The sequence below is a fragment of the Capsicum annuum genome, chromosome 9 (genome assembly GCF_002878395.1).
Source record: "Capsicum annuum cultivar UCD-10X-F1 chromosome 9, UCD10Xv1.1, whole genome shotgun sequence".
NCBI classification, from domain to species: Eukaryota; Viridiplantae; Streptophyta; class Magnoliopsida; order Solanales; family Solanaceae; genus Capsicum; species Capsicum annuum.
In genome coordinates, this window is record NC_061119.1 from 39095137 (window position 1) to 39103999 (window position 8863).

The following is an 8863-nucleotide window of genomic DNA, read 5'->3' on the forward strand; positions in this document are numbered from 1 at the left end:
TATATATATATATATGTATGTATATATATATATAAGTGCATAGACTCGAACCATAACTAAAAGAGTGTAAATTTGTAAATTCATTTCTCGAGATTAATGTCAGGACTAAATTTGCATAATAGCATATCACAAATCAAAATCTCTCACAATCGAAGTAAAGAATGGTTTAATAATGGATTGGAATCAACCTTGGCCTAATTTTCAAAATAGCTCATTTATTTCTAAAAGCTTATAAATCATTAAATAAGGTGGTAAGATTTCTGTTATAGAAGAAATCTATTTTTTAAAAGTGAAAAGTGGAAATAAATTCCTTTTTAGAAAACAAATAGTAAAATTAAAGGTTTGGTTGGAATTGTACCACTAAGTGAGTATGAATGCTCCTAAAAGTATGAATGTTATCACTAATATCCAAAAAAATACAAATATAAACATCTGTAAACCACAACCACATCCTCACAAGGGATAAAATACTAATCTGGTGCTCAACTAATATCGTAATCATCGCCACGGGATCACAATATATTATTTAATATAATATTAACACCATAACCTGAGAGACTAAGTTAATCAAGGGCCTAAAGATACTACAAGGGTCTAATCAGAAAATATCACTCCAAATACTAAGTAATATGCTCAGTCTTATGCTAAAGGATTCCTTTTGCCAATCTATAGTTTATTGAGTCCATCATCAGATATAATAGGATTTTGTAGCTTTAAAAGGTATTCTAGGCTAAGATTTGGGCCACATTTCTATTTTAAATCCTTAATTAGGTCAAGTCATTAGGAATGCGTGCTCAAAATTTGAGCGCAAGTGGGGTGTAAATCGGGGCTCAAATCATCCCCAAAAGACAATGAAAAAATAGAAAAAAGTAAGAATTAAATGGAGGATTTAGGCCACAAACTTACAAAGAAATTACTGGGGAATGATTGCTTCCACTTCCTCTACTCACTCCCAACTCTAGTTTACGATTACCCAAGAAATATCAAAAAAAGCCATAAAAGAGGACTAGGATAGAGCAAGAAAGAAATATAATAGGGTTACTAAGGGTCCTTCACGAATACAAGACTCCTATCTCAAATACGAGGATGAATCGGAAAGACCCTTCACGAATGTGACTGGTGGATCGCGAATGCGAAGAGTAAAGGTAAGCCAGCCAAGTTGGTTTACACTTCACAAATGCAATGGCTGGTCTCAAATGTGGAGGCCAATATTTTTGACTTTTGTGAAGAAGGACATAGCCTCCCGAATGCAAAGGCCAAATCTTGGCTACACTAGATGTTGTTTATCAATAATTTCACCAAGTCCTCACAAGCCTCGACCAGGGGTTCGAAATTTATTTGGAACACCGTGCTTGCAAAAAACTATGCTACCATACCAAATTCAACATTCCAGACTAAGCAGAACCATCAAAACTTTCATTCAAGATTATTTTGATTAAATGTGGGTCCTACAACTATAGTTTTATTTTTCATTAAATCCACCCAATAGCCCAAAATAATTTCAAAAGCCTGAAAATCTGAATAAAGGCTCCCCCAAGCCTAAAATCAATGTTCCATAGCTGATGAAACTGCCATATTTCTTATCTGAGGCCATTTAATAAGAGTTTAAGTGAGAGACCAATTCCTGTAATGACCCTCCAGGATATTTCCTCTATTTGTGTGTATTTTTAGTATTTTGGGCCTTCCCACAGTGGCTAAAGGTTAGTTATGACTTACCAAAACTATCGGCTTGATTATCAAAAAAAATATTTTGGATGCTTTCGCTCTTTAGAGTTTGTTATTAAGCCAAAACTCTTAGTAGATGACCTCAGATGAGAATTTTAACAATGTTATGAGATCCAAAATATTACTTTAGGATAGGGGATCCTTGGTTTAGGTCCCAAGGATTTGGGACTTGTTTAGGTATATTGGTCGAATTATGTGAAAAATGAAATTATAGGTGTGGGCCATATTTAGTCTAAATGATCTCTGATTAAAGTTTTGACGGTTTTATTGAGTCACGTCGAATTTGATATGGTAGTATATTTAGTTTGCGTGCATGGGGTTCTAAATGAATCCCAAGCACCCATAAGCATCTGATGCATCAGGTTTCTAATACAACCGCTTAAACAATCATATGACCACTTTAAGCTACCATCGCATGTACGACATAGTGTCAGTTAAGATACCTTGACCATTTGGTCAAGATATGGTTAAAAAATGTTTGATTCTACTTAAGAGGGCATCAATTAAGTGTCCTGGGAGTCACTTAAGTAATACCTAACGCTGTGGTGCAAGATCGCTTAAGCGATCGTAGAGCAGCTTAAGCAATAGGGTGACCACTTAAGCAGAACCTGGTAGATTTAAATCCTTTTCCCCACCCAATTATTCACCATTTCTTCCACCATTTTCACACCAAGTTGTGAGCTTAAAGAGAGGAAAAATTGGATGATCATCCATTGAAGCTAAGGCAAGCTCGCTTAACTCTCCTTGGTCATTTCTTATAAATTTTCCTTCAATTTCCATCATAATTCATGATAAATTTTTAGAAATTAGGTATTAAATTCCTAAACTTTAAGAGTTGATTTGAGATTCGATTTACACTCTATTTGTGTCCAACTTTTGAGCACACATTTATTGTCCTTTGGGGGACCTCGTGACAAATTTAATTTTGAATTTCATTTACGGGCCTCGTAAGATCTGACCCTTAATATAGCAATATAAGTCTTGTTTTACTCCCAATAATCTATAGATTACTATTTTTATAGCATTGTGGTATTTTTGAATTGTGGAGCAGAAACAGATGATTTACGAATGATTCTAGGAATTGCGGTTTGGCATTGAGGTAGGCTTCTGTCTACTCTTCTTCACGAGATGATGTATTATATATGTTGTATGTTAGATAGGGATTTTAGGATGTGATAATGGGTAGAACACCATAACGTAACCTAATTTATGAATTCCGGGATAGAAGGGTGAATCGACCCTTAAGGTGAAATACTTATTATTCTTCTAGAATCCTATTACCCTGGATTTCTAGCATGTTAGGCATAGGTGAGACTAATGAACCTTTAGTATAATGTTTACTATGATACTCGGTAGATTGTGATAGTATTTCTGAATTATGATGTTATGGTTATGTCAGATATATATTATTGGGTCCAAGGTCGTGATTATTATATTGGTTGAATTTCGAAAAGCGTTTTATCATTGTAAAGGCAGTGGTTGTAGTTTATAGACTTTTAGATGCTCATAATCGTATTGTTTGGATACAGGTAATGGCATACATAGATTTGATACATTTGTGCGCACTAAAATTATAAATGATATGATTCCAACTATAAATATGGTTTTACTACTTTTTTTCCTAAAAAGAGGATTTATTCCTATTTTTCACTTTTAAAAAGAATTCTTTCATATGGGAATTGTACCATCTTAATGAATAAATTATGAGCCTTTGGGCTCAAAATGATGTTTTAGAGATTTCATCGAGATAGATTTCAGTCCATGGGTTTTTTACTACTATTTACCTCGATCGAGAGAGATTCAGACCCTTTTTACACTTTTATGATGATTTATCTCATAGTTTTACCTCGGGCAATGGATTTATAGATTTATACCTTTTTAGCCATGATTCTAGCCTATGCATTTATATATATATATATATATATATATATGGTACTAGACAGAATAGATTTATGATGATGATGGTTATTGGAAATCCTAGATTGGGATCAGGTCAATGTATATGAATACTTTTGAACCCCTCAAGAGCCACTTTGTTTGTGGGCTGTTGTGCTGGAGATAAGAGATCACCATAGGTATAACCTTTGCAATCCATTGAGATGGAGGAGGTGTATACACTGGTTTATTTATGGTGATTAGTTCAATTATAGTAGTATGGATTATACTTTGCATTCATCCTTACATATGCATTGCCTATCACCAATATGCGTCTACATTTATCAGCTTTATGGGGGGTTTCATAGGTATAGGTGATGAGTATTGCTTATAGTGTATTGTCTGTTGATTGGACTTTTTGGGTTATGGCTTCGATTTAGGTATTGCTTGTTCAAGATAGCCGGCTACTGTATTATGTTATTATTATGGTTAGTTCGAGACAAGCTGATTATTGGACTGGTACTTAGATTGGAGGTATGATTTTTATTCCTGTCTTTATGGTTTCCTTATTCTAGAAAATTATCTCATGTTTAGGCATGTGGATTAGAGATCCTGATTATGTTAGTACTAGTTCCTACTATGATTAGGAGGTCTTAAGATTCTAGTATAACTACTTTAGGTTGTACTTTTGGATTAGCCTTGTTTATATATATAATTATATATGTAGTTATTTATTACCATATATCCCTCCCTCCTTTCATGTGTTCATGTTGTATATCCATTCCTTGGCCTTGTATACTATTATATATCCTTTATCTGCTCTTTATTTGTATATGGGCCAGCAATATATGATATATTGCTTAGGTTCCTGAGTATGGATAGAATAGGATAGTTTATACTTATTGCCTCCTTATTTTTACTATTTAGTTCCCTAGATATTTAAATGTAGTTTACATTCTTGCTTGTATGTTATATATATTTGTGTTTTATTTGGAGCTCAATTGGCAATTTCTTATTGAGTACCACATGTTTGGTACTCATACTATACTTTGCAGCCTGCAGATCATAGTACAGGTTCTCGTCGTTGTTGTATGCGTCATGTAGAGCAACTAAGGTTCGGAGACATAGGGTGAGCTCCTGGCGTTAGAGTATTTCTATTTTCTCTCTTATGTACTAGACTAATTTCTATGTTGTATTCATAGATGGGTTGTATCAGTATATTTATTTCATATTTCATTTTGTACTCTTATTACATTAGAAGCTCTTATACTGATTCTACCAGGTTTTGGGACTATCTTATGCATTTTAGCCTTTTTACTATAGTTATTTCATTTTCTTCTTTCATTTCTCTTGGTAGTCTATTACTAGTAGTTTCAGACTTTAGGTTGTCTTACCTACTGCTGGCTTATAGTAGGTGCCATCATGACTTGATAAATCAAATCATGGTAATTCTTTAACATCGAAAGCTCCAAAATAGGAAACGAGCCTAAATTCCAAACGAACTATCTGATAACAAAACCGATAGTTTCAGCAAGTCATACATGACCTGTAGTCGCTATGGGAAGGCTCAAAACACCAGAAATGGATGGAAATTAAGAAAATGACCTAGAGGGTTATTGCAAAAACTTTCTTCTAAAGTACTCTTTTTTCTTTTCAAATTGGTTAATTAATCAGGCGTAGTAGGGACCACAAGTTTATTAAGTGAGGGTTTCAATAATGTATTAGTTCGCAAAAGAATGAATTACCATATTATATTAAATTATAAATTATTTCATCAAAGATCTGTAATTGCACTCCTTAATTTAATTTCAAAATCCACCATTATATCTTATTTATCTCCCCATATTAGAATTACCGACATCAATCAATAAAATCAAATTTTCTAGAAAATTTAATTTATTGACTAACGTAATCCTTTATAATTATGCTCGAATTATTTCACGTGATGGATATTAAATCCACCGCGGGGTTTTCATGTGAAAACTTATAAGCAATCATAAAGGGGTGTCTTCTATCTCAAGTTTGAGACATGATTCCATCAACTAATTGTTATTTCAATAAATGATTTGTTATCATCTAATCTATTAGGAATATATTATCCCATAATAGAATCTCACCTTTTAATAGATTAAAATAATAAATTAAACTACATAGATCATAATAGTTGTAACAATATTAAGAGTATAAGTACATATATTGGACTAAAGAAGTTGTTTATTAATATTCAAAATATAAGCAAACATCTCGACCTGGCCCATTCACTACGTACGAAATATACTAGCACAAGAGGTTGGAATATTATGACTCCCATAATTAAGATCAAATTATATTTAATCTTGTGGTACAATCATCAAGATGTTTGTCCTACTTCATCTCTTAGATTGAACCATAATTTATTTCTTATAAGAACCGACAACTTTAATCTTTTGTGTATGAGCTAACTAACTCCATACACAATATTATCTACTATATAAGTAAAGGTTAGAAATGTCACAACGATCTTATTACAAAAACTTTATTAAATAAATTAAACCAAGTCTTTAAATTAAATGAAAATATAATACTATAAACTAAACCACAGGTTAATAGTGTATTCTATCAGTTATATGTCTCAACAAAGTACGTGACATGTTGCTTTGGGTTTTGTTTGTCCTAAAATTATTGAAATTTGTGAGGTTGATAGCCAAAAGGCATTTTGAAGCTATCAATTCTCACAGTATGGGGCTTGGCATATGTTTGAGAAGACTTGGTGAAAACTTCATATTTGCCTTTGAGGGTCCCTTCGATGAACTCTTTCAATTGATCAAGTGGCATCATTCCTTCATAAGATACTGGTACCTCCTTATAAAGTGGTGTCTATTTTGTAGGATGTTCTGTCTCATGCCCATCTGTAGTCTTTTAAAGAGCATGGCTATAATTCAGTTTATTAAGTTTTCCATTCTATCCACCAACTTATCAATCTGAGTTTCTTGATTTTGCACGTATTTTGTCAAACTTAATTAACTTTGCCAGGTTTGCAAGCTACTCCTCCATAGATGAGGAATCAATTACCATTGCTTGTTGATTATTGGAGACTTCAGAGAGTAGCATAGATTATCACATAAGTTGACTTTTAAAGTGCTCAACTTACATCGCATAAGTGGAGATAATACGTTGTTTAAGTGACCATCATTTTTTGTGCCAGAGTTTTTAAACCTGAAATCTCAAGTAGAGATAGAGTCTTTGTAATTGTCTCAGCCACACTGCTTTATTCTTCTAAATCACATGTAGGGACTTTGCTCCTTTTTGGGTTGAAGATCCAAAAATTAAAGTTGATTCAGATAACACATGGTATGTTTGTTTCCCTAACATGCTAGCCTTGCTTCTTTTGATAACTCCAAAGCTTCCAAAAGTAACTCCAAGGATGTTTTCTAATTCAGTGGAGAATTTGGAATCACTAGCCTTGAAGGCAGTCAAATGAGAGTTGACCTTCTTGAAAGTCAGCATTCTTAAACTATGATATTAGAAAAGTTGAGAAGAGAGGTAGAAATCATCCCAGTGGGTGTACTAGAACTTGTATACAATAAAATTTAAGTCGAGAAAATAATAATTGAGGCAAGAAAATATCACAATAATTATTTTATTTGATTTTATTATTTGAGTGTTACAATCTCTAGGAATCCTGTGATTCACCTTTTCAAATGTAAATCAAGAATGATTGAGCTTGATCTTGAATATAGTTTTAATAGACTTAAGGATTTGAATTTTATCTTGACTTGTAAATTTGATGGACTTGATCTTGAATCGTATTTGAATTCAAGGACTTTGGGCTTGATCTTGAATCTTGTGTTCTTGATATGAATGAACTTGGATGCTTGAACTTATAGCTTGCAGAGAAATTAGCAGCATTTGATCCATGCACTCTTTCTTGCTTCTTATTAGAATTTTTGATGCTTTTTCTGAATTGTGAGACCCATATTTATAGTTGTAGGATAGACGAGTCATGGTAAAGAAAGACTTCCTTCAGCCAATCTTGTTTAACCGAAATGGTGGTATTTCTTTGGTTGGGATATGTCACATGTACATATGGCACATTTTTATTGGCCTTTGATTTCAGGTATCATGCCCATCATTTTTTAACCTAGTGGATCCCTGCTTAACTTGACACGCCACATCATTTGACACGTGTCATCAAATTAGGCCTCTAAAATAAGATGATATCTTGGTCTTATCAAAGTGGATTCATTATTTATAGCCTAAATTGATGACTAGTCCAATTAAAAATGGACTTTTATTCAATCTATATTTATTAGACTAAAAAAATTAATTCAATTATATTATTTTATAAATCTATTTCGACAGATATATCTTGAGTTTAATATGATTCAAATTTCATATGAATTTAAATCCAATAAAATTTCATTGTGTACAATCTCTATTCAAACGTGACTGATAGTCTAGAGAACAGTCATCACAAACCGACCAAGACTCTTACACTGAACAAATGAATCATCCTTTGACTTATGGTCCTTACACTAAAAGTATGACTTAGGAATGATTTGACATCCCGCGACTCATGAGGTGTGGCAATGAGTCATGATTGGGACTCATGGACTCTGAAGAAAAAATATCAACTCTCAAGTTCGTCATAAGTATAGGTCACCTAATGACTAGTAAACTATCTCAATGACTCGTGATCACTAGTCGTGGCTATTGGGAGAAAAATTACATGTTTCAGGAATTTCAATTTTCTGTTCATAAAGGTTCACCCAACTAGCCGTAGGGATAGGAATGACTCATGATCTGGGTTGTCCTAAGAAAAATTTGCTAGTTTCCAATTAGTTTTCTATGTTAAGTCTGGGATATGCTCTTGGGGACTTTTAGGGTGTTACATGACCCTTGTGTCACGGTAATTTTTTTCTTATCTCTAAAGCCTTTCATAGAGGTGAGATCATTTATTAATAATACATGAACTTGTCCTTATCCATGATTTTTTTTCATCTTAACACATTCACCTGTAAGAATGATCGAGCCTTTATAATGTTTATTACAAATCTCATTCTCTTTCAAGATTGAACTATATCATATGTATGTGCTTCATAAATTTTTATTAGAAGATCATCTTATGTAACGCCCCAAATCTAGTACCCAGAACGCTACACGATGCTTATGACCCTTAAGGACCACAAGCTAACCCATGACTGAAATTTGTACCTGAGCACTACATAATATATTGTATAAATGCAGAAATAAAAGCTAAAAGGCCATAAGGTTCAAAACTAAT